Genomic DNA, 22,082 nt, shown 5'->3' on the forward strand with positions numbered 1-22,082 from the left:
CACCTGCGGCAGCCGGGGAGGAAGCAGGCAACCCCCGCACATCTCCAGCTGCATCTCAGCAGCCACAAACTACGCAGGCATCATCTGATAGAGCCAAGGTTCTATCTGAAGCATCGATGTGAAGGGGGAAAATCTTCAAGTCGTGATGAGTAACCTAGTGTTATTAGATTCTATCACCAAGCTGTGAAGCTGGGCTAAAGGGGGACCCCTCTAAATATACCTACAAGGCCACAGGGCCCGGTCTGGCATCGATTTCTTGGGGCTCTTAAAGGCTGAAGTGAGGCAGCCAATGCGGGGGGGTTTGGGGGGGGCGAAAAAGGCCAAGTGGCATCCCTGGGAGCTTCGAATCTTGCCCGACTGTTTCACTGACGAATGGAAATGTCTGCATCTCCAAAAGCAGGTGTGCCCTTCCTAACCCTCTGCTCAGTATGGGCCAAGGGAAGCCCAGCAGCCCCGTGCCAGCACAGCGCCCTGTAGGGAACGCAGCCCGAGTCTGGAGCACACTCAAGTGAGGAAGTGGTGCAGAAACTCAGGAGGCATGTAGGTGAAGAGGGGGCGGGAAGGGAGCTAGATTACAGGTCAGCCTTTAAGAGTGTCTGCTCTACCGGGATAATTTGTATCGTCCCTTTAAACAGCTAAAGTAAAATGCTGTAAATTGTGGAAGAGTACACCTGCTCCTCAAATGTGACATGAAAACTGTTTTTTATCCTCTCAGGGTGCTCTCATTCTTTATTAAAAATAAGAAAGTTAAAGTTCTTACCACAACTTAGAATTCTTTAAAAGAAAATAAAATCACCAATGAACATTAAAAATGTGACTCAAACCACCATAGAGACACAACCTCCAACCCAGGGACCTGTACCAACAAGTCCAAGCATAGAGCTGGAAAAGGGAATGTCCTAAGCTAATGTCACATTCTCTACAATTAGTTTATCTTGCCACTACTGCTGGCATGGTGCCCTTGTCCAGTAAGGTCACAGACTATATATACTTCAAGTGACTATCTTTTTGACATTTATCAAATTCAACTCCAATCTCATAAAGCTGCCCAATATTCAATGTGACTTAGTCATCTACAATCTGGTAAGATGCTGTAGTTTTCAAAAATAAATTTATACATTATAAACTCATATCAGAGTCAAAGTCACCTAGGTAGCCATAAAGCTACAAACCTCATGGTAACTGGGATTGTGTCTGTTCCTGTACGCCTCTCCCAGGGTACTCACCCAAGAGATCTGCATACTGAATGAACAAAATGAGCAAGCACGAGAGTTGACAAAGTCTAGCCATCCATCTTGTAGCCGGTTACTAGTATGGTAGGCTGTGGTCAAATTTAGAAATCAACTGAAGAATCTTGTTAATGTAGAAATCAGATTTTAAGAATTTGAAAAAAATGTATTCTTTGACAATTTCATACATCTGCACAAGGTATCTGGATCATTTATACTCCCCTCTCCCTCTCTACCAACAAAATTTAGATAGTCTTTAAATTCAGTCACCTAAAAAGGAAGAGAACCTTGCTGAACATTTAACATAATTGTTTGTGAGGGCCAGAGGTGATGGGTGAATCCAAGGAGATTGTGTCTTCTGGATACAACAGGACTGACGCACATAGACACTTCAGAAACTAAGGCATTGAGCACAGGACCTGCACAGGGTCAAGCCAGACAGGGCCCCAGCACTGCGAGGGGGAAGTGGACGTGGGCTCCCACCCCTAACCAAGGAACTGTCTGAGACTGATACCTCCTGGCACAGGGAAAATCTGTTCTCTCCAATGGAGTCTCACTGGGTGGGCATATTAACTACACCACAGGACAGGTCCTATCCCTTGGAGTAGGTGTCCAACTCATCAAAAGGAACTCCATGGTATATTTGTAGACTTTTTGCCTCATTTTGCTTTGTTTGGGCTTTTTTTTCTTAAAAATATTGAATATTTTATTTATTTATTTATATTTCAAATGTTATCCCCTTTCCCAGTTTCCCCTCTGCAAACTCCCTATCCCATCTCACCTCTCTCTCTTCTATGATGGTGCTTGCCCAACCACCCACATCTACCTCACCACCCTGGCATTCCCCTACACTGGGGAATGAAGCCTTCACAGGACCAAGGGGTTCCCCTCTCACTTATGTCCAACAAGGCCATCCTCTGCTACATGTGCAGCTGGAGCCATGGGTCCCTCCATGTGTACTTTTTGGTTAGTGGTTTACTTATTGATTTTCATTTTTGTGGATTTGTGTGTGTTTATCTGTGTGTTTCTTGTTTTTGATGTTACTTTTTAAGAGCAAGAAAGAAGAATATAGAGTTGTTTGGGTAGGGAGGTAAGATGGATCTGGGAGGAATTGGGGGAGGGCAAAACATGATCAAAATGCATTGTATGGGAAAATCTCAATTAAAATGATTTTAAAACATAATTACCCCTCATGAAGATTAGTAAAACTGTCCACAGCTCCTTTCCATCTTACAAAAACCCCTTAATCTATGTTGTCTCATCCCCATGCATACACAGAACATTATCTAAGCCAACTTGCAAGGATAAAACAGATGTGGAAATGTGTTTAAACCAACAGCTCGCAGTTCTGCAGTCTCAAAGCACATACATACATGAGACATCGCCTCCCGGTTTACCGTGTTTACCGTGGAGTGGAGCATACTTTAGATCTAGTTTTAAGTCACCTAAGGAAGCTTTGATCTTGGAATTTTATGACTACCACACTGAGCTTTAGCTTTGCTGTGGACATCACGGGAGTGAGGGACTAATCACAGAAAGGGGAGTCAGTGAGTCACGGATTCTAACTAACCTCGTCAGACCAAAGAGATCTGGCGAGTATTTAAAGGAAGATGGTCTTCTGAGGGGAACACATAGCCATTTTATCTGCCTGCTCTACAACCTGGAGAATATTTGGATAACTATTATGAAACACGCAGACTCCAGAGCTCCCTGTACAGGCAACACTGTAACATCCATGTAGCACGGGATTTGTTTGTTGTTTGTTTATTTGTTTGTTTGAGACGGTTCACTCACTCTGTAGATCAAGCCAACTTTGAACTTAGAGCAATCCACCTGCCTCAGCCTTCCAAGTCCCAGGACTTGAGTGTGTGCTGCCATACACAGCTGAGATGTTTTATTATTTACATGTTTTTCTTCAGTTGTTTAAAAAGATAGACAGAACACTGATTTACTTTGGAATTTCTCATATGTACAGGAGAACACATTTGAAGACATTAACAGAGACCCTTACAGCAAAGATTCGGTCCTACACAGTGAAAAGAAGAAAGCACAAGGCATCGCATGTATTCTTACATGCATTCCCACGGCGGCCCATAGACACAAGAAACCTAACTTTACATGGTGGTGGTGGTGGTGGGGGGTGGGGGGGAAAGAAATCCTTACAGAAGTAATTCAGCAGCACTAATACTAAAATGATACTGTTGCCATGGGAACTGGTATTTTCAGTTATATATGTGGCTTAATAAATAAAAGCATTAAGAGTTAGTAGGAATCCTAGACACATTGTCTCTCCAGTGCTAACAAAGATGTGGTCACCATGGAGGCAGCATGTGTGAGAGCACCAGGTAACACTGATGGAGGGGAGCTGGATCTGGGAACACTTAAGGGATGTCACCGTAAGTAAAAGCCAAGCTCCACTGATACACTGAGGCTCTGGGAGAATGCATAGGAATGTCGCTAATCTGTACTTGAATCAATTTCCATAACCCAGATGTAAGAGTTACAGCTATCTCCCGTTGATGTCATCTCGCTCCTCAGGATCTGGCAATTGTCTTGTATAAGTTCTAAATGACAGACCAGCCCTGAACTAATTTCAGAAAATGGCAATGCACAAATACTTCAAAAATTTTATTATCTAAAAAGTTACACATATACAAAAAAAATAGACACATTAAAAAAATAGCATCCTTGATAAGACCTCTCTGCATCCTAGTCTTCTATCACCTCTGGCATGCTTGTGTGTGTGTGTGAATTTGTTTTTGACTGTGTGTGTCTGAGAGTGTGTGTGTTCATGAGCATATGTGACTGTGTGTTTGAGTATGTGTATCTGAGAGTATGTGAATGAATGTGTGTATGTATGAATGTGTGTGAGTGTATGTATGAGTGTGTGTCAGTGTATGAGTTTGTGTGTATGAGTTTGTGTGTATGTGTTTGGGTGTACTGGTGACAGTATTGATTCCCTTTACAGTGTGTCGCTGTGTGTATCTGTAAGTGATGTGTTAAGTCTCCCATGCTGCTGACCTCTCCATGGATAAACTCATCCTTTGTATTATTCTCTTCCTTATTCTTTTCACTCAACAGTGTGTTCCTGAGATTCACCCACCCATGCACTCTATTGGGTTCAGTAAACACGGAGACCTTAGTACAGGCCTCCTCAGCACAGAACAAACTGTTCCATCATCCCTCCAGCCTAGGGGCTGCCATTTTCCTGACCTACAGACAAGGAGACGGAGCTGCTTCCACAGGGCAATGCTGTTCCTCCACACCCACCCAGATCCATTAGCTCTCTCCCTCTCCACACAGTGTCCAATCCACAGACAGAGCAAAATGTATCACCCTTAAGTGTAACCTTAGCATTCGGGAGGCGGTGTGCTCCACACGCCCTGTCAATGCTTCCTGAGGCTCTCAGGGTAAGAGTGTTTCTTGCCTATCCATTTAGAGTGAGAATGCTGAGTTGTAAGTTATTTGCCTGTTGAACTTGATTAGAATATAAACTTCTCCAGCATAATTGTGCCAAGTTATACTCCTACCAACCACATTCAAGACCAACACATAGTAATATCTGATTTTTAAGTGTCTGCCAACCCAGACAACATGTAATGATATGTCTTTAATTGGCATGTGCTTGACTGTCGATAAGGCCTCAATCTCTTGTGGCATTTGCTAGTCATTTAGGTTTCCTATTTTGTGAAATGATATTGGATTATCTGTGTTTTTCTTATTGATTCATGTGTTTGCTTTTTACATATGCTAGGCCTATCCAATATACAGGCCACCAATATTAACTACTATTTTGGGTTTGTTTTCTCATTCTTTGTGTTGTCACTAGTGAGCATTCAGCCTTTTTTGCAAATAATAATGCTGAAAGGCTCCTTGTATGTCTTTAACTATTATTATTATTATTATCATTATTATTACCAGGCAGGCAGTGGTAGTACACGCCTTCAATCCCAGCACTAGGGAAGCAAAGGTAGGTAGATATCTGGGTTTGAAGCCAGCCTGGTCTACAGAGCCAGATCCAGGATAGCCATGGCTACACAGAGCAACCCTGTCTTGAGAAATCACAAAATAATTTTTTTTAAAAAATTAAAATTAAAAAGAAAAAGAAAAAAGAATTGCCTAGGTCTACAATTAGAATCCGCCATATCTTTCTAAGCAGTGAATTTTAAGGAGGTCTAATTTGTGGACAGTCAAGAAAAAGACTCTTGCTGGGCATGGTGGTCCATGCCTTCAATCCACTACTCAGGAGGCAGAAGCAGGAAGATCTCTGTGCCTTCTAGACCAAGTTAGTGTGCATAGCGAGTTTCAAGCAAACCAGAGCTACAGAATGAGTCCTTTCCTTAAGGAGGGAAGGGGAGGATGCTGCTAACAGCCAACACAGAATAGAACCCGAAGCTGTAAGCACAGAGGCCAACAGGAATGAAGTCCCCTTCAGCGAACCCCACACCATCTTGAGGACACTCCAGTTCCAGCTCTACTCTTCAGAGCGTTCCTTCCCTCCAGTCCTTGCTGTCCCCTCTCTCTGTGCAGCTCAGTCCTTGGCATCCTTGCTCTCTGTGCAGCTCACACCACACTGATCTCTACTGCTCACTCGGGCCCCTGGGCACACACGGCTGTCGTGAAACAGACGCGGCATCATTGTCAACATCAACCACAGCCTGTCTCCAGGTAACCTGCCATTTACACAGAGTTCTTAACAGAACTGTGGGAGAAGAGTGGGCCTGTAATGCAGACGTTCATGCAAAAGGTAGTTTTAGAATAAACTTGAAAATTTTCAGAACCAAAATATAACTCACAATTTGGGAACCAGGGAGAAACAGAAATGCACCTGAAGTCTCAGGGTAGGAACAGGTTTTAAGAGCTTTAAATATCTTACCAAGGAGTCTGTGCTTTTTCTGTGGGCAGAGAAACACAGCAGGTGGGGTTCAGAGTGAGGCCCAAGGAGCCAGTTCATCCGCTCCTCCCTCTTCTCCTCAGCGGCCATGTTAGCATAGAGAAGCACCAGGAATAAAAGAAGCAGAGAGGACCAGAGGGGCATCCCATTAAACCCCAAAGTACCAATAGGTCAGCATAAGTCAAAAGATCCATTGTAAAAGAAGTTTCCAAGAGGCAAAACATAAAACTTCATTTAATTAAAACAAAAAAACCAAAAGAAAACACAAAAGAAAACAAACAAAAAACCTTCTGTGAGAAGCTGGCAAGAGGCTCAGAGGTTAAAAGCAGGCACCCTAGGGGGCAATTCTCAGCAGCACCCACCCACCTCACCTGCACACATCCACACACACATTTACTTACTTATAAATAAAACCCTACTGTGAGTGCTGTATTTATTTATTTATTTATTTATTTATTTATTTATTCATCTCTCATTCAAATACTATTGAATGCTGTATTTCTCTCTCTCTCTCTCTCTCTCTCTCTCTCTCTCTCTCTCTCTCTCTCTCTCTCTCTCCCTCCCTCCCTCCCTCCCTCCCACTCTCTCTCCTCTTGTGAGTGCTGTGTGAAGGATTCACTTCCCTGCCTGGCAGAGAAGATATAAGCCCTGCCCAGCAGCACAGGACAAAGGGTGGCCTTCACATTAAGAGGGGGCAATGGTTAGAAAGCTAAGAGTGCAGGTATGTGAGCATGCAGGCTCCTCCTGAACCTGGAGATTCCCTTGTTCTAACTTCAGAGTCTTTGTGGCAAAGCACTGACAGAATGGCCTGCAGGAAAAGCCAGCCAAACTAGCCAGAGAACAAGCAAGGCTCCACATGTAGACTGGAGCAGGCTGGTGCTCAGGACAGTGGCAGCCCTGGCCATGGACACAGGCAGCTCCCTTCCTCTCTGCCGGGGCTGACTCTCTTTTTCTGTGAACCCCCTTGTTGGAATCCTTTGGCCATGACTCACGGGGCAATTGGGCTACTCAGCAAGCCCACAGCCCTTCACAATAGACTGTGTAGGAGGCGCCCAGCTCCCGGCGGCCTGTGGTCTGTTCAGTTTTTTCCTTTCTGCATTCTGGGAGGATCTGCTTTTCAGCCACACTTCCCTCAAAACACAGCCCTGGAGGCAATGCTTAGTGCACAGATTTCTGAGCGATGAAATAATCCACTTTGCTTTCTTAGTCAGAGCGAAACTAAAAACAGTAAGACGAAAAAACAATGGGGTCACCATCACACCTACAAAAACACGATTTCATACTCTGGTGACATAAAGAGGTCAGGGGGGGAAAAAGCTCAAACTAACATTTTCCAACCTTTCACTGAGAGCAGGGGCTAAAACCGCATGTTTTGAAGGGCTCATGCTGTGTTATTATTAGAAGTCACAATTCTATTGACACTGATGAGTCACCCCTTATCGACAGAAACCAAGAACGTCCCTCCGTCAGCATATGCTACAGTCACTGTGGCTTTCTCTTTATTACTGGTCAGAGAGCCCTCCTTTCCTGGAGAAAGCTTCTCCAGGCTAGCAAGAGGCTCTGTCTCAGCCCCCTGCAAAGCTTTCCCTGCGCCAGCTCAGCAGCTTTGCATCTGGGAGTCTAGGATGATCTGATCAACTCCTGTCCACAAAAGGAAGTTTATGTAGCGACCTCAGAAAAAACAGCATTTCACACTTTCTGACGAAAAAACCCAAACCGGAGCTATGTAAACAAAACAGGCAGAGAGAGTCAGCTAAGTCAGGTGGCAGCTAGGCGCTTTGTTTTTGTTTTCACATCAATAGCCAGCAACAGATACAAACAAAGGCTGTGGTCACCAAGGGACGACTTCACTTGCTAGTCACACCCCCTTACTGGCCCTGCCTCCCGTCTCTGCTGCCCACAGAGGGAGAAGTGGGCCAAGTGTCTGCAATGCCAAGGAAGCCCACTTCAAGTTTTAAAAAGTCCTTGAGGGGGTGCTAAGTCGTTAACAGCAGGACCTCTCCTTACCCAATTGTCTGGGTTTGAAGATTCCCAAAACAATAAAGTGAAAGCCAATTCTTCCAGAAATGAGGTTGTGTTCTACGCTGTCCCTGTAGAGGCAGACATGTGCCTGCTTTTCCTACCTGCCAGAGGCTATGCTGGGGAGACAGAGGGAAGAAGAACCCAGCCAGTTCACAGTGATCACAGACCCAATGACAGCCGACCTTCCCACCCTCCCCAGGCCATGCTGGTCCTGAGCACCGCAGGCAGAGCAGCCAAGGGAGCCCCACAGCCCCAGCACATGAGTCAGCAAGGGAACTGCTGACTGCTCAGCACTCTGGCATGTAGAGGTACAATGCAGGGCAAAACAAAACCGGGACACACAAGAATCTCTGCACACACGCGCTCGCGCGCGCGCACACACACACACACACACACACACACACACGCACACACGCCACCACCCACTTATTACTTTCCTCTGTTAGACCAAAACATGCAGATAATCTACACCCTGGCTCAAAAATAAGTAATGACCAGTAATAATCAGGAGTGGTAATAAAAAAAAAAAAAAACTCACTCTCTGTGTTTCAATGTGTGGAACAGCTGCATTCAAATCTCCTGAGCCAGTTAATTTTAACTGGCTTTAATTTTAACTAGATTTAACTGCTTTTCCTCGCCTCTGACAAATCAAAATAGCTGCCTATCGACCACAAGCACCGGTAACCGAAGCACAGTTCCTGTTTTTCGGAAGAGACTTGCATTCAAAGCCACACAGGAGGTGTTTAACATACGTGGGAATTGAAGTGTTGAATGAGGGAGACTGAAACTCAGACAGGAGCTCAGGCCCCATTGGCGGCTGGTACAGGACCATCTCATGCCAGACTCTGACCTACGTGCCTTCAGTTCTGCTCTCTCATTTAACACAGAATCCCAAAGTCCACATGGAAGGTCTGGAACTCAGAACGCATTTCCTCAAAGCCAAGTGCAATGTGCCCATCAGGGGGCATCTCAGGACAGACCACAGAACACTCCAGCTTAAAAGTGTGCACTGGAGGTTGTATAACTTACAAGTGGAAAATACTACTGCAACAATGGCTCCAAAAAGAATGAAGAGGGCCCCCAGCCCCACCCCCAACCGACTGAGTCTGGGAAAATGTCTAATTAGCAGAGAATGAAGGACCAAGTCTACCACGAGACTTCTGCACAAAGGGGAAAGAAAAGTATTGATAGTTATCCTCTACTGGGTCGGATAGCAAGCTTCTCAAACAATTTTAGTCCCAGGAGGAAGAGGATGAAGGGAGGAGGAGAACAAAGAAGAGAAGAGAAGAGCTGGTGACTAGGAAGAGGAGGTTAAGGAAAGGAGGAGAGAGAGCAGGAAGAAGGGGGAGGAGAAGGACTCAGGAAGAGTTGAAAAAAGGAAGAGAAGGATAGGAAGGAAAGGGTTCTGAGGGCTGTGGAGTCGGGGAAAGGACGATGGAGGTATATTTATCCTCAGGAACTAGAGCGCACTCTCCACTGAACTACCCTTGGGCAGAAAAGCCTCTCCGCACCCTATTATCACGATGAGAAAGACCGAGTCCAGCACAGTTCCAGAGGCTGGCACTAGATGGCGCCACCAACCCAACATAGCATGGTTGTTGGAGGGGTAGCAAGCAGCTCTGACTTCATCCCCCAGGAGTTGTTTACCAGCAAGGGCTTTATCTAAAACAAGCACTGCTCCCTTAACCAGTCAGCCTCTCTTCATGTCCAGAGAGCACCACTGTGCTAACAGAAGAGGTCAAACCAATTCTGAAATAATTTCCTCAGCCCATTTTTATCAATGAAACTGGGGGGAGGGGAGTGGAGAGGATGGTGGAAGAAGTTGGATGCACGGCCTCCCCACACCATAATATTCATGAATTCAAGGATAATTTCAGAGGATGTTTGCCATTAACTGACAAAAATCCCAAACCCTTGGCCACGTTGTTTCCCCCTTGAAGATGAGTTTAAATGTCACATGACACACCTGTGACAGGCAGAAGAATTCAAATCCAGCGTCTCACAGGTGAAGCTCCCAGATAAACAGATCGTGAAAAATCAGCTGTGTTTTACATCTTCATTTTACTGTGGTTGTGTCCTCTGATCGGCCTGTCTCCACTTCCTGCCGGTGCTGAGCTCCTGACGAGACCCCCTTGCTCACCATGGCACAGAGACCATCAGCTGATCACCACAGTGGAAAGTTCCAGGCTTCCTCTTTTGCCCATCTCCCGCTCAAATGCTGACATCTCACCAAAGTGGTGCACTGGGTATGCTGAGCAACCAATTTCCTCCTAAAACGCTATTTATACAATCCCTTTCTGATACTGGCATGAGGTCAGAAGGGCAGGAACTGGCTATCACACCAGGTAGCCAAAGGCAACAGAGTGTAACCTGGAAGTGGCTGCAAGAGGATTCTGGGAACTGATGGCAACATGCCTGCCTAGCTTCCTTACAATTCTGATAAGGACTGCTGTCCCCAATGCTCGTCATCCCATGGAATGTGTGCGAAGGAAGGGTTAATTTGAAATGTGTCTACATTTTCCTCTCACTGAATGGTAATAATATCTTTCACAGATAATTTCTTTTTTTTTTCCCTTCAGTTTGACTCTTCAGGGTTTATTCATTTGCATAATATGGAATCTTGAACCCATATAGATATTCTACAAATCAATGCGAGTAATTCTCCCACTAAATCAGCAGCTTTAATTTAAGCTCATCATTGTTTGCATAGAAATCTTCATGCACTCATCTGCCTGATTTTTTTAATCACTTAAAACCTCCAACACTGACACACTAAGTATCTCCGCATTTAGCTATCTCCAAATTTTGAACTCATTGCTAAAAAGAAATGAGCCACAGTACGTTCATACGCTCTATTATTTCCCAAACTGAGCCTTTCCCGTGCACTTAAGGTTCAGGCAGCCCCAAGAATGCCTCTCGACTGCAGTGTCAATTTGCTGTCCAGTCCAGGCAGAGTGGCGCTGAGTAAGCACACAGCCCTGACCCTCACAAACCCCAGGTAACTGGGACACTTGCCAAGCAGAGTCCTTCAAACCCATTCAGATCTCCAGCTCAAAGTTGCAACATGCTAATCTGGCAAGATAATCTCTTCCTGAAACTGCCTCGAATGGGGACAAAGGTCACTACTTTCTCTGTCACTGCTTGCTAACATTCCCAATTAGGAACGCTAATGGAATTGGTCAAGAATGCCATTCTTCCTCCAGGGTAGAGTGCTCCCAGGGTAGAGTGCTCCCAGGATTAGAGGAATCATTGCTTTCAATTTTTACCCCCTTCTCTCACCAAAAAACCTCAAATAGCAAATTCTTCAGCCATTAAGAGGACGGAGTGTGAGGAACTGAGATAAACTCTGAGGATGGAGAAACAGGATCCATGTTCTACCTCTTTATCTTTGGCTCTCCTGTGTTATCACTTTTACTTTCAGATGCTTATTAGGTCAGATCCGAGGAACACAGTTATTAGAAAGTGAATCACGAGGCTGACTGGAGATACACATTCAATTCAGGTTCCCAGAGAAATTGGTTTTGTTTGTTTGTTTGTTTTGTTTTTCAAGTTTGTCTTTTGGATAGATGTCAAGTCAAGAAAACAGCCAGTATTTCAGAGTGTGCTGCCTAAATATCCACTCCTGATATCAGCAACAGAGGTCCCACTGAAGATGGAGAGAGGGGGACACGCAGCATGGTGGCTCCTGCTTGCCTCAGATATCTCCTGCCCAGTCCCTGCTTTCCCAAGCACTACCTGCTGCCATCCATGATTCTGCCCCAAGTTATTAGGATGACTGAGTTCATGCAGGCAACACATATACAGGGGAAAACAGAGGTGCTCGCGCATGCATCCTAGGTGACCAGTTTTAAGTTAAGCTTCCAAGAAAGGCCCCAAATCATTCTTGGTAGCAAATCCTACTGCCCCCTCCTTTCTCCACCCATCCGGAAAGTTTGGGGCTTCTTAGAAGCTAGACCCACATTTTCATGAACCATCTTTGCATAGGTCTAACACATGACATTTGATCAAAGGAAACGTCCAAGTAGCTTCTGGTCATTCAAATATTGTCAAAGGTTGTTAAAATGCTCAAAGTAACAATGTTGTTAAAATGCTCAAAGTAACAATGTTGTTAAAATGCTCAAAGTAACAATGTTAACTCGAATGTTATCTTGTACTTTTTTCCTAGTAGGAACAGGAGTGTACTTTGGGCAATTAGCAATTCTGTTTTCATCCAGTTCTAAAGGCAGTGGCAAATAAATCAATTCTGGACTCTGTAGACAAGACTATCGTTTGCCAAAATGGCCCCAGGGGTTACACCGTGGGTTGCACAATACTCCAAAGGGCCAGAGATAGATGTGAATTAATAGGATCAGGAGGCTGGAGGAAAACAGCAAGCCCCAGGTTTTAAAATGACCTTGTCTGAAACTCATACCTATGGGTGGGCAGCATCCCTAACCATCTGACCAGGTCAAATCCCCACTCTAGCCCGTGGAGGATGGCATGTTTCCCCTTTACACAAGTTAGAATGTGCTGGCTGTATCAACTAGAAAGTCTTCCAACTACATCGTGTACTTAAGGGCCAGGGCCGGGACTGGGTCACCAGCCACAGTAAGAGACACTGCACGTCTGTGATGAATGCATGTGACATTTGCCTTTAAAGATTATAGTTTCAGGGGCTGGTGAGATGGCTCAGCGCGGGTAAGAGCACTGACTGCTCTTCCGAAGGTCCTGAGTTCAAATCCCAGCAACCACATGGTGGCTCACAACCACCCGTAATGAGATCTGACGCCCTCTTCTGGTGCGTCTGAAGACAGCTTATTTATAATAATAAATGAATAAGTGTTTGGGCCGGAGCGAGCAGGGATGGAGTGAGCAGGGTTGACCAGATCAAGCAGAGGTCCTAAAATTCAATTCCCAACAACCGCATGAAGTCTCACAACCAGCTGTACAGCTATAGTGTACTCATATACATAAAATAAATAAATAAATCTTAAAAAAAAAGATAGCATCCATAAACAGTACTGTCTGGGATGAAAATTAAAACTGCTAACAATTTACCGCTTCTAGGCTAGGTAGTGGTGCTGCACGCCTTTAATCCCAGCACTTGGGAGGCAAAGGCAGGAGGATCTCTGAGCTTGAGGCCAGCCTGGTCTTCAGAATGAGTTCCAGGACAGCCAGAACTGCACAGAGAAACCCTGTCTCGGAAAAACCAAAGGAGGGCAGGGCAATCTATGGCTTCTGGAACACTTGCAGAGTTAGCAAGCACACATATTCACCTGTTCATTTGCTCATTTGGTGGAATGGAAGTCACTATTGGAGTCAGAGAAGGGCTACAGGTTAGACAATGCTGGTCCCCAGCAAACTTCTGAAGTATCTGCCCAAAGTGACAGGGCAGAGAGAAGGCGCAGGGGATAAAGACCACAGTGACGGGAACTTGCACATGCCAATGCTTTCTTCTGAAATGAACCAAAGCCTGCCTGTATCAGCTGCAGGCTCAGGAAGGACCAGAAGAGCAATGAGAGCTAGAGGGTCAGGCTAACGCCTGGGGAAGAGGAAAGCCCAGGACGGATGGATCACAGGGAAGCAGGCCGTGGGTCCTGTACAGCGGCCGTGGGTCCCGAAGCCCTTGGGAAGAAAACAGAAGGCCAGGAGGAAAATGACACATCTTGAAACCAAACGGCAAGTCATGATCAGGCAAAGGAACAAAGGAGATGCTAACCAGGGGACTAGGCTGGAAGCACTGTGATTATGAAGTCACTGGGAAGACTGAGAGGCATCTTGGCTGAAATTCCAGAGACTAGTATGAACGGGTACGTGAAACGCTTTCTGATTGGGGACATTCATTATTTTGGTGGGGGAAAAAAAAAGCTCAAGGAAAGACAAAGCCAAGTTTGCCAGAGTTCTGAAGTGGGGCCACTCGTGGCCTCCAGCTACATATTCTTTCGGAATGAAGGAGCTCTTGAGAGGGCAGCGGGATAAAGACTCTGAGACTATGTCCCTCTTTAAGGGGGCAGCATGTTGACTGTAAGGTTAACTTTCAGCTTTAAGGAGACTCACACCTGAATTAAACAAGAAAGGGGAAAAAATTTAAACTTGAAGGAAAATCCTGACAAATAACTTCTCTGTTAAATATTTCCAAAACTAAACAGAAAAAAGAAAAATGAGTAACATTTTGAGCAACCTTGCTGAATTTGTAAAAATGTTTAGTTCACATTGTTTGTAATTTTTGTAAATATTTACATAGAATTTTAATACATATTAAATATTCTGTCATGTATTGTCACTGATAAGACAGAGTTTTCTCTCTCCGTTCCATGACTGGTACCGCTTTTCCTAAGACAGCTCCAGCTCTGTCAAAAGCGCCCGCACAGACGTTCCAGTGTTTGCCATCAGCCCTGACTTCTGAACTTTGAGTGCCTCTGGGAGGGCCTGATGTCACTGAAGTCTCTGCAATGCCCAGATGGAAAGCAGAACACAGAGGAGCATGGAGAGGGCTTGCTGCCTGAACTGCAGGAGTTGACAAACGTGCGCGTTACATCTCGTACTGTTCCTGCTCCACAGCCGAGGAGGCTGGGGTTGTGTTCTCCTTGGGCTGCAGATCTCGCCACACTGCAATCCAGTCATTGACTTGGGCAGGATTGTGTATTTCAGACTGGGAAAACAAGCCCTGGGCTAATCCAACCCTTTGACATTCCAACATGACACTATACACTGTTGAGAACCTCACAATAGAGTTCTAAAAAAAAAAAAAATGTCCCTAAGGTTTTAAGTAAAAGTTTCGGTTTTGTGTTGAACTGCATTCAGAGACCCTCATAGCACAGTGCGGGGCCACAGGCAGCAGGCTGAACGCTCTAGGAGCAGACATTCAAAAGTTCGAATCACAACTTGCCAGTTCTCAAGAACCAGCCGAGCACCTACCTCACCAGCAGAGCCCCTACCTCACAGGTTGTTCTATGAGTCAGTGAGACACATGGAGGTGAAGAACTTAGTACTCTCTGCACAGCATGAACAATCAATAAATCAAACCTACTGTTTTAACCAAGTGTCCCCAAGTGCAAGCATATATGGCAGTCTTCAGGCACTAAACAGGAAGTTACTCTACTTTGGTCGCAACAATGTAAAGAAGCTGGGTAGTTCACAAACAATGGGTTAGCTACCTGCAGGGTAACACTGTACCCATGGAACTAAGTACTTAATCTTCTAGACCGAAGTTTCTATTTTAAAAAGGAAGGTAGTGATTCCTGAACTAGATGTTAATTTGGACCGCCATTGTTCTTAAGCCTTTCTGGTTTCTTGACCACTGTACAACTACTCCGGTAGAGGCCTACAAATTATCCACTATGTGTCAGACTTCAGAGACTAGATTATTAAGTCTGAAAATATTAAACAACAAGATGTTTTAGTATACTAAGTAGTACTCAGTATAGGCCACCTGCAGCTTTAAAAATTATGTTTGTTTATTTAACTTACACAGAGAGAGAGAGAGAAAGAGAGAGAGAGAGAAAGAGAGAGAGAGAGAAAGAGAGAGAGAGAGAGAGAGAGAGAGAGCAACTTTCAGAAATTGGTACTCTCCAAACTCAAGAGCTCAGGCTAGTCAGACTTGGCGCCCTAGTGCCTTTATCCACTGAGCCATCTCTGGTCCAGCCCAAGTTCCTACAGACATTCTCACCAACAGGGACAACCCGGATTCCACAGGACAACCGGGATCAGGCAAGGGACCTGGCAGCACAAAGCCTGCATTCACACTCACCCTGCCTGGCAACAGCAGACAAGGGCTTAGAAGTGGCTGCCCCCCACACCCCCTATACTATGCCCTCTCCTCATCAGGACCAGATGCACAGTTTGAGGGATGTGGTGGAAAGTGGAAATGAGGCCCCTTTCTTTGTTTATGATTTAAGATCTTGAAGAGGCAAAGACATAATTTTAAAGCAGGTGTGTGCTATTTGAGCAAGAGAGGGCAGAGCAGTGTGCAGATGCCCTGGTCCTGGCCTCGGAGGCTGTTCTTCACTCCATCCCACGATCCTACCCCTGCTCCAGAGAATCAGCAAGGTGCTAATTTACCTAAGCACTGGCTCACTCATTCAACAGTCAGGCCAGCCTTTGAAGCAAACCAGACACTAAGTCTCTGAAATCCAATGGAGGTTTAAAGCCCAGAGCAGTGTGCTAGAGAGACCAAGGGTCTCTTTCTTCCTTGTTAGGACTGGATCCATACCAGAGATGCTAAGCAAGAGCTAATCCAAGTGAAATTAAACTGCTCCCAGCAAAACTGATTGGCCTGGACCCTTCTGTTGGCATCGCAGGAGGCTGCATCACAGATTCCGAGGAATGGAGCTCCCAGTCACTAATGAATTACTGTGTCCCATTGGCTGGGCTGACCATGGGCACAGAAGTGCAGGGCTGGCTTGAGAGAGATTTGAACGTGAACCTGACCATCTGGCACCCTGTAACTCACTTTGATCACAAAATGAATTGCAACAAATTGAAGAGCACATGGCTCGAGTTAATTGTCTCATCTGTAATCTGAACCTACTTTTAAGCACTTATTATTACCCTCCATCAGGTGGAAACATTTCCTCCCATCACGGCAAAGTGCATTTTCCTGATGAACTGTAATGGATCATTAAATTCCATATCTGAATAACAATACTTTGCACTTATTCGGTGCCTTTCATCCTGGGATTTCAAGGCAGTTTGCAAATAATTAAGCCCCTCACACAGCAGCCAGAGGTGAGTGGCTGGAAGGGAATTGCCTGAAGATTCTGAGTCAAAGGGCATAATTCAATGGAAAGAGAATACATGGCAGCCTCCCAGGCAGCCTCCCAGACACAGGTAGCACTGAAAGTAAATTAGGGGCTATTTGATTCCCTCCGACTCTTTCTGCCTCACTCTTGCTCGGTGGCAGATTCTGACACACAATACACAAAGCACTAAGAACTACCTACCTGGGGTGCTTACAATCTAGCTAGGACACTTAGACATCATACACCTGAGGAGGAAAACAAATCTGTACAAACTGACATTCCAACCCCCTTGATAACCAAAGAATTTATTCAAACATTTAGATTACCAGGTGGCAAACCTGAAGCCCTTTAAAATACAAAATGTAAATATTAACCAAACTATTTTATGGCGGCAGATCTCATTTCTGGACCCTGCCCACCTTCATTTGAATGACTTTGGGTTTCAAACATAGTAAATAGTGCCAAAGTGGGTGATCAATAGTTTTAAGGTACAGAACAGGAGAAGCCATACAAAGTTTTGTGGTGATTATAAGCTCCTGGAAAACTGAATTACAATAGAGACACTGACAGATCGTTCACTGGAGCAGTTTGGCTGCAACACTGTGAATTGGCAAGACTAATTCTAACAAGGTGTCTTTTTTTTTTCCACCACGTTTATTACCTGCAAGAATGAAAAGGGCCGTCCACTGGCAAGCTGTTAGAGGCTCAGGATGAGATGACCTCACATTAAGCAAGTCGCCCGCTGCCTTGCGGAAATAGCCATCTCTTCAAGAGGAGTGGCACAAGACAGTTCAAGCTTAGCTTTTCTAGTCAGCCTGAGCTTTAGCGGTGCGACAATTTCCTACATGATACATTTTAATGATCTGAGAAAACCGTTATCAGAGTTAACATCTCTAATTTTACTCTTAAACAGACAAAAGCAAAAAAAAAGAAAAAAGAAAAAAATCTCATTAGGCAGTATCTCCGCCAAGGTTCCCACTAGGCGAGGAAGCATTTTTATCTAAAGTAATTACCCTTTTTAGTTAAATACACTCAGCAGATGAAATTAACAGAGTGAGAGACTATGACACTAGACAGCGAAGGTGAAAATCCAGGAACGCGTTGCCTGGCCGCCCACTTGCCCTCTGCAAGTCGCAGTTGGGTATCGGGGGTGGGACGCTCCAGCCCCTCTCGTTCCAGGAGGCAGCGACAGCAGTGGCTGGACCCGAGGAATGAGAGGAGCATCTTGTTGGGTCACACACAAAACCACCCGGACCACAGCCTGGCAGGAACTTCGCCCAAGTTGCCAAACTTGCATGAATGCAAGAGGAGGCTCGGGAGATTCAATGTGCCCACGACCCCGGGGGCCTGGGATGTGCGGCTCTTCAGACACGCGCCGCCCTGCGGGCTTCCTCTAAGTTCCTGCAAATCCTCGCCCAGCCCAGATGCTGAATCCAAGTCCTCTCTCGCGGGCACCTGGGGTAGTCCATGAGCGCCGCCCGCCGCCCGCCGCCCTCTCGGTGCCGCTCGCTGCCGAACACCCGGTGGGTGGGTGAACTGCGAGGGCCGCGGTGCGGGGAGGTGCAGCGAGTTGTCCCTTCCTTAAACTCGACTCTTGGGTGGAGCCCTGGGGATTGAGAGACTGGCACACAGGTGTGGATGTGTGTTCTAGGACCTTGGGGAGAAAGCGGTTGCAAGGTGTCCCCTCTCGGAAGCCCTGAGCTCCCCTGGGCACGTCTGCGCCCGAGGACCCGGGCTGCCTCTTTCTAGCGCCCGGCGCGGTCATCCGAGCCACTCTGCGGCGGCTGACAGCTGAGCGCACAGCCACAGAGCCGCAGAGCCACAGAGCCGCGGTCTTCGCGGAACGGCCGCGCGCGGGGGTGCGGTGGGCAGGGAGGGACCAGGCCACCCGGGCTGGCCGGAGCGCGGGCTGGGGCCGGAGGCAGGGCCATGGGTCTGACAGCTGCTGCGGCTCCGGCGGCGCTGCTCTCCCCACCCGCCCTCCCGCCCCACGACTGACTTATTACCCTCGGCTCCTCCTCCCCCTGCTGTTCCAAAACACCCGGCGACGCGAGCAAAATACAATGCCGCCTCGCCCGCCGTAAACAGGCAGGCGGGAGAGCGCGCCCCGCCGCCGCGTCCTCCGCTCGGCTCCCACCCCTTTCCCGTTCCTAGAAAATGCCATAAGGCGGCCGTGGGCGGGGAGCGGCCGTTCGCCCTCCGGACTCGCTGCCCGCCGCGGCCCCACGCCGCCCGCTGCCCCGCTCGCCCGCTCCCCGTGCAAACTTGCCCCGCTGCGTCGCCTCGGCCCCGCGGCCCGGTCTGGCACTCACCTTCCCGGGAACTTTCGTCCCCCTGCGCCGGTCCTGCCCGCGTCTTCCCAGCCCGCAGCCCCCTCCCGGCCGCCGGCGTGGTGGGCGGTCCTGGGGTCACTGAGAGCAGGCGGAGGGGATGCGCATCACATGGCAGCTCGCTCGCTCGCAGCCCCCCGAGTCCGGGAAGGGGGAGGGGAGCGGCGCGCGCGGCGGGGGCGACGGGGGAGAGGGGGGACGCGGGCCGCGAGGGAGGGGCGGCGGGCGAAGCCGGGCGCAGGGGCGACCGCAGCCCGGTGCGCGGCCGCGGGGCTGCTGCTGAGGCGGCGGCGGCGGGGCTGCTGGCTGCGCCGCGCGGCTCGCGCTCTCCCGGAACGCCCACACTCTCAATCGCTACATTGTTGACATTCGGCGCTGACGTCACCCGCTCCCCATTCACAATAACTTTACGGGAGCGGGGCAGCGCACCTCCCCGGCCGCTGGGGCGCGGTACGCCGGGTGACTGGCGTAAGCTTCTCGGCGAATGGCGCTCTCGGGGCTCGGGCTCCGGCTGGCGGGCGCGCGCTTCGCCCGCTGGCTCGGGGAGGGGGCGCGCCTCTCGCCGCCGCGGACGCCGGGCTCCAGGCTTTGTGCGGGCCGCGCGGCCCGAAGAGCCCTGTCTTCCCCGCCCGGATGACTGCCTAGCTCCGCCTCTCTTTGCCCGGGCCTTGAAAGTCAGGGCTTGTGGGGCTGGTGGGGTTGGGAGAGCTGCGAAGGCCAGTGTGGCACGTGGGGAGGTCGCCAGAGGCGTGGGCACTTCATCAAAGGGAAAGCCGACCTGGAACCTGACATTCAGGGGCCGACTACAGCTTCCCTGAAGGAGCTGGACAAGATGAGCCATGAACCCCTGGAAAGCTGAATCGGGGCCCCTTTTATGGGAAGTGGGCCTTGAGAAGAGCGGCTCCCTACCCAAGAAGAGTTCTTTAAAGGCCTACCCCATGGAGGGGGACCTCCAGCCACCAAGAGCTATATATTTCCCAGTCTAAAAGATCTTAGAGTCTCTTTCCATCTTAACCTCAGCTTCCACTGAGTTTCCACGGCTGTCACTTGCTTGCCCCTCTGAATGCTGTCAGGTTGCTGTTGCCCCATTAAGCCACCATAGGCTTGGTGTTAGTTGAAAATTTAAAGAAAGTAATTAGGACTTAGGTTGAAGGTACATTGGCAATAAAGTAAGGTTGTGTTAGTTGCTGTGCTGGTGCCTGCAACCTCATCCTTTGCCAAGGCCAGGAAACTACCATGTTTCCCTAAGCACCTATAACTTGCCCCTCTACCCCGTGTAGGGCAGCGTTTCATATTATTACACGTGGTGCTGGCTTTTAATGAAGATTATAAAACTTTGGCTGGCTCTACTGAGAGAAGGATCATAAATCCCCCTGTAAAATGGGCATTGGCATATGCCGAGGAAGCCAGGAAGCATCGCTCTGGGAGTCTTGTGATACCATCCAAAGTGTTGCTCCAGCCGCCAGCACTTGAGGACTTAGTTTTGAAAGGCTCCAGTAGAAATGTCTGTGGAAAACTAAGCAAGAGCCCCGTGTAGGGTGACAGTGCCTACACTATTTTTTCTAACTGCTGTCCAACTTTCCTGGGTACCCGATTCTGCTTTCAGGTGAGGCACAGACTGGAGCTCTGGGTCTTATTTTCCTGTCTTGTCCCCTTTGAAACAAACGCTGTGCTTGGCAAGTTCTACCCAAACTCCCGGCAAGGACATAATACCAATTCTGGTCTGCATTGCTAGATAGTTTCTTACGGCATGGGTGGTTCTTCTGGTGGTTCTCATACTTTAAAACATGTATTGGTTAAAAGTTTTATGCATTTTTAAAATTTTATTAATTAACTTACTAATTTGTTGTTTTTTTTTTTTTTTTTTTTTTTTTTGAGACAGTTTCTATTCGTAGACTCCTGGAACTCACTCTGTAGACCAGGCTGGCCTGGAACTCAGAGATCCACCTGCCTCTGTCACCTGAGTGTTGGGATTAAAGGCATGCACTACCATGCTGGGCTAAGCTTTATGCATTTTAATAGCATCAATAAATGTTTTCTTATATGAGCCAGGCTGGAGAACCTTTATAACCAGGTTCATAGAGAACCAATGAGAATGTTTATAGGCATATTTTAGCAAGCAGTCTGTGCCTGCTAGGTTGTATAGAACAGCTGGGACACTGACGTAAGGAAGGTAAGCAGGGAGTTATTGCCACCAACTGATCTTATCCCTCTCCTTTCTAGAGTCAGAGCGTTTCAACAATAGCTAGTGGTGCTCTTCTTTAGTCAACCTGCCTAAAGAGGGAAAATACATTAAAAAAAAAAAAACTCATTTGCAGAGGTTCTGTAGTCTTCTCTTCTATGGCTGTGAAGAAGACAAAATCTTTGTGTTTTGGGAGGTTGAAGGAGACAAATAGGGGGTTGTTAGTTGTTCTATTTTAATTTTCAGCAGTTAGAAGTAAGTTCTTTGGATTAAACTCCAGAAGCCACACTCAGAAATAGCCATGAAATAGTAATGCTAAGCCACGTCCTGGACTGCCATGGAGGTCAGTCTGCAAGCAGCCTCAGCACCTTCGCCCTGCTTGCGGGCCAGTCTCTGGGTTGTGCCCTTTAGGCGTGTACAATGGGAAACAGATGCAAGATTTTCTCCCTGTGTATTGCTGCCAGTAACCCGAGTAGAGGTCAATTTCAGTCCCATGCCTGGAACATTCAACCATTTTGAACAAACTTTTCTTCTCCCTCCACAATTACCTGTGGGTTTGACCCTGAAAACGAACTTTTTTCTAAGCATGATATGGTTTTTAAATGGTAAAGCTTTCCTCGGTCCTTGCTCTGTGCGAGGAAAGCACTCGGTAGGGGGTGATGGTGTTAAGACAAGATGGTGGTTTTTCTTAAGACAAAGCAGGAG

At 47.3% G+C, this 22,082-nt stretch overlaps 1 protein-coding gene across 3 annotated transcripts in view; it reads right to left on the reverse strand.

Moving 5' to 3' along the window:
* Nucleotides 1-19,368, reverse strand: part of Bach2 (BACH transcriptional regulator 2) — a 345,285-nt gene extending 325,917 nt beyond the window's left edge. For 2 of the 3 annotated variants that reach the window (XM_021160930.3, XM_029476474.2), the window contains exon 1: nucleotides 19,178-19,368. The gene's annotated coding sequence lies outside the window, so the exon portion shown is untranslated. Of the gene's footprint in view, nucleotides 1-10,111; nucleotides 12,891-19,177 lie in introns of those variants that run through there. The other variant, XM_029476473.2, reaches the window with a different exon arrangement.
* Nucleotides 19,369-22,082: the final 2,714 nt, after the last annotated feature.

This window comes from Mus caroli, unplaced genomic scaffold (genome assembly GCF_978045245.1).
Source record: "Mus caroli unplaced genomic scaffold, Mus_caroli_1 scaffold_6, whole genome shotgun sequence".
NCBI classification, from domain to species: domain Eukaryota; kingdom Metazoa; phylum Chordata; class Mammalia; order Rodentia; family Muridae; genus Mus; species Mus caroli.